Here is a 10428-nt window from a genome sequence, read left to right as displayed (position 1 = left end):
TGTCGGTCCAGTAGTGATCTTCCTTGGAGCAGTGCTGGTTATAGCTGTATGGTTAACGTCTGATAATATGGTCGCATACAACACACTTTTCACTTTAATTTGAATATTAAATTATTTTATAATTGTTCTACAGTAACGCCTGTCGATCCTGTAGTGATCTGTCTTGGAGCAGTGCTGGGAGCGTGTGTGGCTGTTATCATTGCTCAAGCCATAATCATTTGTAAGATGAAAAACTCTGAACATGGCAATGGTAAGTGTTCATAAAGGGCAGGAGGTTCAAACTGTTCTAATTCCTGACTGCATACATTTTTTATCTTTAAGAAAATGTGAAAATATTGATTAAAAAATCAGCAATAATTTTAGCATAGAAGTAATATTCCCTGATCCAATTACAATTAATATTGTATTTTCACCAACCACAGTGAAACCTCCAGAAGGTAGTGTGATGAAGAAAATGAACAATCAGGTACAACTAATGCAGTCATGCTTTCATGCCTTTATTAGTAAAACTTCTTTCTCCAGGTTTACTTGGTCATCTTGGATATGGGCTGTATCAGCTGATATTAAAGCTCATACTTAAATATAAAAATATTTATCATGCCGAATAACATGTTAATAATAGATATGACAGCATTAGACGTTAGTGATGCAGCCCTACCTTGATAAAATCTACTGAATCTCATATTATGTACATTTGATAAATTGCTTTTTTATAGACATAGCAGGCGATGTGAAGAGCAGAGGTTGAGCTGTAGTAATGTTTGTCTAATCACAGTCTAATCAACAATGATAAGATCTTTAAATCTTAAAGAGCAATTTATTGCCATTTATACATTTAAATCTATGAAATCTTTTACTAGGAATGTTTCTGGCTCTGCTCAGTTCAGCTTCCTCTGTTTCATATCTGTGGTGCTGATATAGTTTATAGCTGTAGTCTAATTACAGCATCATTGACACACATGCATGAAGCTATTGTGGTGGAGATGTATGAGACATGCAACACTGCACTGCTGTAGAGGATGAGGAGAAGGCAACTCATTGTCTCTGTGTTTCAGACTAGTAGTCATATTCTAAATAAAGATCAGAATGACAGTAATGTTCACTAAACATTGTTGTTCATTCCCACAGCGACATGATGCTGAAGAGCTGAATTATGCTGCCATTCATTTCAATGAGAGGAAAACCAAAAGGGGGCAGGTGAAGAGAGGACAGCCTGAAGACAGCATGTACTCTGAAGTGAAACGTTCAGCTCCTACTGACTATCATCTAGATTATTAGCTTTCGTCCTTCCTATAATCTTAAGTGAAGTCTGGATACATTATCTCTTTACTGGCACATTCAGTGTTGTAAAGGAGGTACTGTGTAACTCTGTAATCTCTAATTCTATACTCTCTGTTCATCTGCTTTCCGATGTTTAAGTTATATTGTGTTTCAACTGCTTCATTCCATCTTCAACAAAAAAGTACCACTTGTCTTAAAGAATTACTGTGCTCAAAACTGGATGTCTGATAAAGAATATCCACAATGTTTTGATCTCTACGCATTGTGTTGTGATTACTTAGTTATTATAGTTGATTTTCTGATCTTTATATCTTCTCTTCATACTACTCTGTCATTTCGACGATAAGCAGGATGCGGGGACAAGGCACAATAACACAGATTTATTGTTATGAACATGCAACATATACGATAACCTTCAACGCTATACAAAACTCAAACACCAACAATATGCACTACAACACAGGAAACATATACACTCAAGATGATTACACCTAACACAAAACAGGTGAACGACACGAAAGGGCGTGGCAACACAGAAGAACACACATGAAGGCGTTTGAGGAGGGGGCAGGGCTGTGATGTGACAGAGCCCCTCCTCAACAGCACGACTCCCGGCGCGACAGCCTAATGGGATGCGGACCCGAAAGCAATGCCAAACGACGAGACTAGAGGAACAGGCAGTCCGCCACGGGCCAAAGCGAGCGCGGGGGGAAACACCAGGACTAACATGAAGACACTCACAGGAACACACACACTAACAGGGACAGAGACAGACGGGAACAAAGTGACAGGCACATTAACCATAATGGGGACAGACACGGTGACGGGCACAGGCACTACATTACACAAATTATACAGTCCAAGAAAGAGTGGGGGAACCCCAGCTGTCAGCTGGGGCGGATGCCAACCAGCCTGGGGTGGGAATTTTCGTCGCCGGCTCAATTGGCAGCGGCTGTCCTGACCTGGGGTGAATGCTAGTGGGGGAGCTACCCAGCTGTGTTGCCTATGTGCGAGGCAGTCCCCAGGATCGCTGTCCTCTTTCCTCCCCTCAGTTTAGTGCCTGCGCTCCAGCAGTCCCCTGGAGCAGCTTGCTTGCTCCAGAGCGCCTGGTCCTGGGCAGAGCCTTAGGTGCTGGGTGCTCGTCCTCCTCAGAGCTCGTGACGTCGTTAAGAGGGGGAGGTTCCCCCCTAGATACCCCCCAGAGCACCTTGCCCTGGATAGAGCCTTAGGCAGAGCCTTTGGTACTGGGGGCTCAGCGTACTCAGGGCTCATGACATTGTCCGGAGAGGGCAGTTCCTCTCTGGATACCCCCTCCACATCCATCAGCAGGTCCTCCTCGAGGTCGGACCCCGTGTCTGACTCCAAAGTGACATCACTGCACCCCCTTCTCTCTCCATAACCTGCGTAGTCCTCCGAAAGGTCCATATAGGAAGCAGCAGATTCTGCCTCCGAATACCGGTCCTCTTGATCCAGCTGATCTCCTTAGGACCCAGCGCATTCCTCCTCAGCTGCAGGACCATAGAGTGAGGCCAGGAGGAGCGACGGTCTCTCCTTGGTGTGGCAGAAGTCCACGTCGTCCGACTCGGAGGACTGGAAGTCGTTGTACCAGTCAAGGTTGTCAGACGTAGCCCCGTGGGACTCCGTCGCTTCCGCAGCAGGACCACGCTCCCCTACTGCGGGAGTCAGGAGCTACCCAAGAACACGGGGTGCCTCCCTGCACGGGCTGAGAAAGTGCACATTCTCCCCTTCTACCCTTCCCTTTGTCCCTTCCCGGGCATCTTTCTGCGGTTGGTGTTTCTGTGACAATTCGAGGATAAGCAGGATGCGGGGACGAGGCATGATGACACACAGATTTATTCTTATGAACATGCAACTTATATGATAACCTCAAGTGCTATAGACAACTCAAACACCAACAACACACATTACAACACAGGAGACATATATACACTCAAGATGATTACACCTAACACAGAATAGGTGAACGACATGAGATATTAAATATTAAATTTGATGTAAACTATTTTTCTTACATTCTATTTAATACTATATGTTTTCTTTTCTCATCATACTGGTTCATATTACAAAATTTTATGTTATTTGTGGTTGTTTTATTTCATCCTACTTTAGTTGCTCTAGCAGTTATCAATAGCCTGTTACTAGCTATGAGCTTTACAGATATTGTAGTTTATAAATCTATAACTACCCAAACAATTTGCATAGACAAAAAGTGATTCAACGTAAACTGAATAATTAGGGTGTAAAGCTTAAGAGCCTAGAAAAGGAAGAATAATGCTGTATTGAATATGGACATGTAATCCCTGACCCTTATATTTATAGTATGAAAATAACATGTCCAAGTTTTAGATTAGATTAAAGGTTGAGGGCCTGTGTATCTGTAAATATTATTTCAGAATATTTTGTGTTATTTTCCAAATTACTGAATATGAATGCACGTGCATACACACACACACACACACACACACACACACACACACACACACACACACACACACACACACACATACACACAGACAAAAAGAATGCAAATTACAAACAGAAAAAAGAGAAACAGAAACAAAAGCAGAGAAACAGGTTTTGCAAAGTCTTTGCACACACTAGTAACCTTCAGTGCAAAGCACTGAAGTCTGACCTTTGTAGGATATAAACCTCTGAATTATGTTTAACATTATGTTTAACACTCTGACATCTCAGGGCGTTTCCTCTGTTTTTACTTATAACATGATATCCATATGTTTCATATCAAAGTGAGGCACATGACATGTATCTAACCCTTATAATCTAACTTCTATATTTAACCTCTCATAGGCTCTTTATTCTTCCTATCGACAAAACTGAAAAGAAATATTCTACAGATTCAGAAAATGTTTGAAACATTTCTCTAAGCAACTATTAAACCATTTTAATAATATATTTGAGATACAACACACAGGATGTAACAATACTGTTAAGTCAGATCCTAGATACCAAAGTTATTAGCTCCTTCCACTGTGCTCTGCTGTGATTGCCATGTGTGCTCTTTGAGGGCTGGATTCTAGCCAGGGCCTGCCAGTACCCCCCACCCAAAAGTGCCCACTGGGGCCAGAGTGCCAGGATGGATGAGCACAGTGGGAGGAGCTGAAAAATTTGGTATCTGGGATGTGACTCACCAGTATTGTTACATCCTGTGTTCTTTTGGTGTGGCTGTGTGTATGCCATTCCAGATCCAGATACAGATTCCATTACAGAGTTCATGTTTCTAGCAAATCAGGAGACAAGACTCCGCCCACCCTTAGGAGTAATAAAAGGAGGAAGAAGCTATGGAGGGGAAGGCAGTGATATGTGTGTGAGATGTGTGTTAATAGTATTTGATATTTGAGTTGGTGTATGACCTTGCTTCCCATATTGACTTTGCTGTTGACTTTGCTCTAATAGTTAGTTTAGCTATTGTATATTTGTATATATTCCACATTATCCTTTTGTTGATTTTACTGGTAAGTAGGGAGTGACTGCCATTTTGTTTGGGGTGTGGGTCTGCTCTGTATTTTTCACCTAGTGAGTAAGTGTAGTTGTGTGTGTATTTTCTTTTGTCTCTATAGGTTCAGTGAGTGTCTTTGTTTCTAGAGTGTATTTGTTTGTTATTTTGGCCTGGGTCCCTCCTGATTTTATAGTCCAGTGTCACACTATCTCTTACTTATATCACACTGTCTGTTGTACAATACACTGTATATCATTTAACTACTTCAGACTGTTTCTGTCTTACTTCATTTTCACCCCACAGTTGATTTGCCATTTTCCTCACACTTCCTGTTACGGCCTGGAGCCTAGATGAGGTCATAACTGTATCCAGCTCCTTTCTTCGGGCCCAGACCCCTCCCAGTCCACCAGGTACTGAATCCTTACTCTGCACATCTAGAGTTGAGGAGGGCGTGAACCATGTAGGAGGGTCCTTCGTCTATGTCACTTGCAGTCGGATGGACGACAGCAAGATCAACATTGTCTAGAGGACCTATTATGAGAGGCTTTATGAAGGACACATAAAATGCAGAAGAACCTCAACTACATTGACCTACTAGGTGACCTTGTTGAGCCTCACCGTGATATCTTATGGGCAAACGTTCCCTGTCAAGCCGGTCTTCCTCGCTTTGGTGGCTACCCACAATACCCACACCCACACACCCCCATCTGACAGATGGTGGTCTCTCCCTGATCAGCCTTCCTCTTGAAAGCTGCGATGGACCTCTGCAGGTTGCAGTGCATCTTCTCCAATACTCTTTGGCTCTCTCACAACCAGGACTGGACTGCTGTGAACCAGGACGTTGGAGAGTTCCAGGGTCATAGCAGCAGCAGGAACCCTAGGACATATTCAAATCGAGTCAGGCTCACTGTTACGTTGAGCTTGTCCAGGAGTTCCCGCCAGACCCAGAATGTGGAATGTACCCCACCGGTCTGAGATGATATCCTCTGGCAGTCTGAACTGAACGTCTTTCATGGTGTCACATGCAACGATTATGCGTCAAGGTGGGAAGCAATTGTCTCCGACTGAAGGGTGTGATGAAAATGAAAAAGAACATCAACATGCACAAACATGAACTAATGAAAGTCAAAGCAACATCAATGACTGACAGTCTGTCATACTAACAGGAAGGTCTTATAAAGGGACATCGTAACAACATAACAGGTGAATAAAACTCAACACTTGCCACCTGTGTGAGGTGTGGCAACCTAAACATATAACACATGCAATACAAATGTACAACATAAACAAAAGAGATGGAGACTGCAGTTGGGGAGGCCCTGTGACACATGACCTTACGTAACCTGAGACTTGTGTCTGATTTAGTCACACTTCAGTTAAAGGTTTGCACTCTTTCACAAAAGCACAAATACAAATACAATTTCCTGTTGGTTATTTCTTGCTAGTCTATGGAAAACAGAAGTGCAGATAATGATCTCTCACTGGAAACAGGGTGGTGGAGGGAGGTGTGCTGGTTGGATTATATTTGACCAGAGGTGCTCAACTCAAACCACTAAGTTCTATCTCCTTTTTCAGTCTCAAAGAGTGCTGCCTGAAAACTGAAACTGAAAATAAACCTTCCAAACATCTTATTAGTGTAATAATAAATCACTTTTATTTGCCAGTATGTGTTTTTGGCACTGGATTATTTAGTCTGTCATGTTTGAAAACTGCTCCCGGTATCACACAGGAACACAAGGTTCTTTAATATTAAATACATACATTACACAGGGGAAAGATATTCACAACAATAAAAACAGAAACATCCAAGTTATAAAATTATAAATTACCAAAGTGCAATTTAAAAACACATCCTGTCCTCATCCCCCTAAATCATCTTGTCTGTGTAAAATAGATATTACATTATTAGGACACTCATACTCTACTCCTGATAAATGTGATTTAAATCTTGAATTCAGGAGGTTAACACAACTTAGAGCTGTCGCAGTGTGCAGCAAGAGAGTCATGCCCCCCACCCCACGCACACACACACACACTGCACCTGCCCTGCTCTGAATCATCTGATTACTAATCACCAGCACCTGTGCCTTATTTGCCCTCCCCCTATTTAAAGCCTATGGTTGCTTTCCCAGAATTCATTGCTTGCTGACAGCATCTTAGATGAAGTCGACTGTATCCTTCTCTTTGCTGCTACTGTGCTGTGAGTTTACTGCCAGCGTATTTGTTTCTTTTGGTTATGTTTTGCCATTAACCAGCCTTGTGCATTTGTGTTTATCTTTATTACTATGGAGTATAAAAATTATCCTAAACTGCACTCACTCCCTGCCACTGTCATAAGAGCTTTTGTGACAAAATAAAAAGAAGACCTCAAGACTTCCTCCAGCCAATGAGAATTTATCTCCTGAGTAATGCTGATTGGTGCATTCCTCAATTTTTAAGACATTAAACTGTATTTTATTGGCCAGGACATGCAGAGTTAAACCAAACAGAGCCTGACCGTGCAGGGATAGGCTTATTTTAAAGGTCATCATCACTTTGTCATGAGCACAGTACCAACATCAGTTTACCTTCCTGTTTAGCTGCTATCTGAGAAAGATTGATGTGAGAACAGTTTTAGCTTTTGTGGTCACTGTGAATATGCACATACCATCTTAGAGTGATAGCATCTGATACTGCACTTCCTTTATGCAAATGCAGTGTGGTGAAACCTTTTTTAAATTTAGATATGCTAATTATTAGTGGCATGAAATACATAAATAAAGTACATAAATGAACAGATCTGCAACTATACAACATTACAACTAACAATGGATCTCATGAATTAACAATGGACTAGAAGAAACCAAAACATTCTGCAAAAACACATAAGAACACATGTAAAACATAGTAAGAAAAGTTACAAGGGAATTGTAACATAGCATCAAGTTAACTAGCATAACAAATATGTACAAAAAATGTTACTTTTTAAGAAAGGGCCATAATCATTTTAAAGACTATATGTTTTAGAATATCTTATCATAACAGATAACAACAAACATCACATATACATGCAGAAAAGATAATAAATGAAGTTTAAAGAGGATACATGTGGAAGTGGGGAGACTGACGTGTCAGAGCAGTGTGTCTACTCAGATATGAAATAAACCAGTACAATGTAACATTAAGTCAAGTTTCAAAGTCAAATTTATTTATATAGCACTTTTTACAACAGGTATTGTCACAAAGCAGCTTCACACATGTCAGAGTCCAAGCCCACAGTGACTGAGCCAAAGGCAACGTAGACAAGGCAAAACTTCCAAAGAGCATAAAGAAGAAACATTGAGAGGAACCAAGAATCAAAGGAGAGCCCATCGTCCTCTGGTCAACACAGGACATCACAACAGCAAGAAAATAAACAATAATGAACAAAATGAGTAATTAGAATAAGCAACAGAAGTCTATTACAGGTTTCTAGAAGTCATAGTCTGTGTTCACTGAATGTAAGTTTGTTTGAAACCCATCTAGAGCAGGAAAGACCCAGGAAAAGTTACCCAGTCAGTCTAGAGCTTCTCTTTGCCTGCGGGGAGGAGCCACAGAAGGGGAGGTAGTCAGGATGTGGGAGGAGCCACAAAGGGGTGGTGTTCAGGATGTGGGAGGGGCCACAGCAAATGAGGTTATCCATCAGCTGCACCAAGTAACTGTGATCTACACTGCTGTAACACAGACTGAACTCATGTATATACCAACTTGTACAAACTCTTTAAGTAAAAGATAAGGCTTCTTAAGGGTCGGAGGTTAAAAGAGCCCAAATTACCTCTGGTGGCTAAACAGCCTATCTGAAAGAAAAGACAATAAATGATCTTAGGAATTTTGATGGCCAATGGAATTTTAAATGAGCCCAGTAAGATAATATAGTATGATGCTTTTGTCAATTACTTCCAGGATGTTTCTGTTTTAATTGCTTTGTATATATTTCTCCTGTGTAAATTTTGTCAGTAATATTAAAGTATCTTGTGTGTCTATGATACATGAACAAGTTTTCAAATATGACTGTACAGGACAGTAAGAGATTTGATGACCAGTGAGATTTTAACTTATAAGCCCAGCAAGAAAACATAATAGTGTGCTTTTATCAATTACTTCCTAGCAAGCCTTCCTATGTCCCTCGAGATATAACTTCATATTTTTCATTGACCACCTTCATGCTGTTCCTGGTTATAATTCCACAACACATGTAAGTTATTTTCTTCAGCCATACCCAGCCCCACTGACACCGTAAACTCGTGACCAGTGCCATCAGTTCCATGTGGGCTTTACACTCTAAACCTCCAGCAAACAGAATGTTATTCTTCATACCCACTGTACTGCCACCATGCAGCCAATCACCTATAAAATCCATCACTGGTCTCCCAAGAGACTAAAGTCATACCCAGTCCCACTGACACTGTTAATGTGTACTCAGTGCTGACAGTTCCATATAGATGTTATGAACTACACCACCAAGTATGCCCCAACACAGCAGTTCCATGCTGGTCTCCACAGTGACTAAGGCCATGTCCAGCCTCACTAGTACATTTAATGCATGTTCAGTGGTGCTAGTTCAATTTGCATTATGCATTTCCCCATCTAGCCTGTACTATCCTCACCCACAACCAGTGACTAATCAATTCAGCTACCTCCAATAATTCCTCCACACATACATTTAGTTTATAAATCCTAAAACCAAATTTCATAAACAAAGATGTGGTGGTGAGTTGTTACAATCAGGACCAACAAAATTGACCAACAACATTCTATACACTTCTGCACTTCATAATCCCAGAAAATAAATCTTGCTGTGTTGTGTCTTTACAGTTAAATATGAGACACACTAAAACACTATATAAAACTAATTAGAACCCTTTTTTAGCTACTCTGACTGTTGTCATACACTTTTCAATATGGTTTCATAAAATATAGAGCACCTCTGTGGTACAGTATTATCCAGTCATGTTCCATCAGGTGTGGTTTGAAAGGACAGTAGCACATAAGGAAGGGCACATTTTTTGAGTTAGTCTTCTATTGGAGAGTAAATTCCCAAAAGTATCTGCACTCATTTTTTTTTACAATCTTAGCTGTAAAAAAAATATAATTGAATAATAATACAAAAAAAAAAAAATAGAGGAAATTTAAATACTTTAAACAAGATTGTCATATCACCCCTTTCTTTGTGTTGTGCTCTGTTACTTTAACTTACATGGATGTTGGGCTCAACTTATTTTAAAGAGATCCGACACTGCAGGTGGCCAAACAAGGTTGTAAGACAACAGGACAGAACAGGACCATGTGACTTTTGCCAGCCAATGAGATTTTGAGTCATGAGACCTGAAAGCTCATGAAGTTTAGTTAGTTTTTCAGTTGCTTCTTTTCAAACCGTCTTCTCTGATATCGGAGCATGACTCTGCAATGATGATACCAGTCTGGATACTTATATTATTGAGCTACAAGACATGTATGGTTCCAAATTTACCAATGTTTATAATTACATCTGTTACTGTACTTTATGATGTTGCATATTCAATAATCAATATACATTATTTGCTATGGATATACTTTTGTCCACTTTTTTTTTTCATTATTGATCTGACTTGTTTTCATTTTATAGGTCCTGTTCAAACTACAAATGCTGCTAACCAAGCAGTCATAAATGT

The sequence above is a fragment of the Electrophorus electricus genome, chromosome 16, assembly GCF_041902795.1.
Source record: "Electrophorus electricus isolate QZ-2024a chromosome 16, ASM4190279v1, whole genome shotgun sequence".
Lineage (NCBI taxonomy): Eukaryota > Metazoa > Chordata > Actinopteri > Gymnotiformes > Gymnotidae > Electrophorus > Electrophorus electricus.
Note: the sequence above shows the minus strand (reverse complement) of the source record.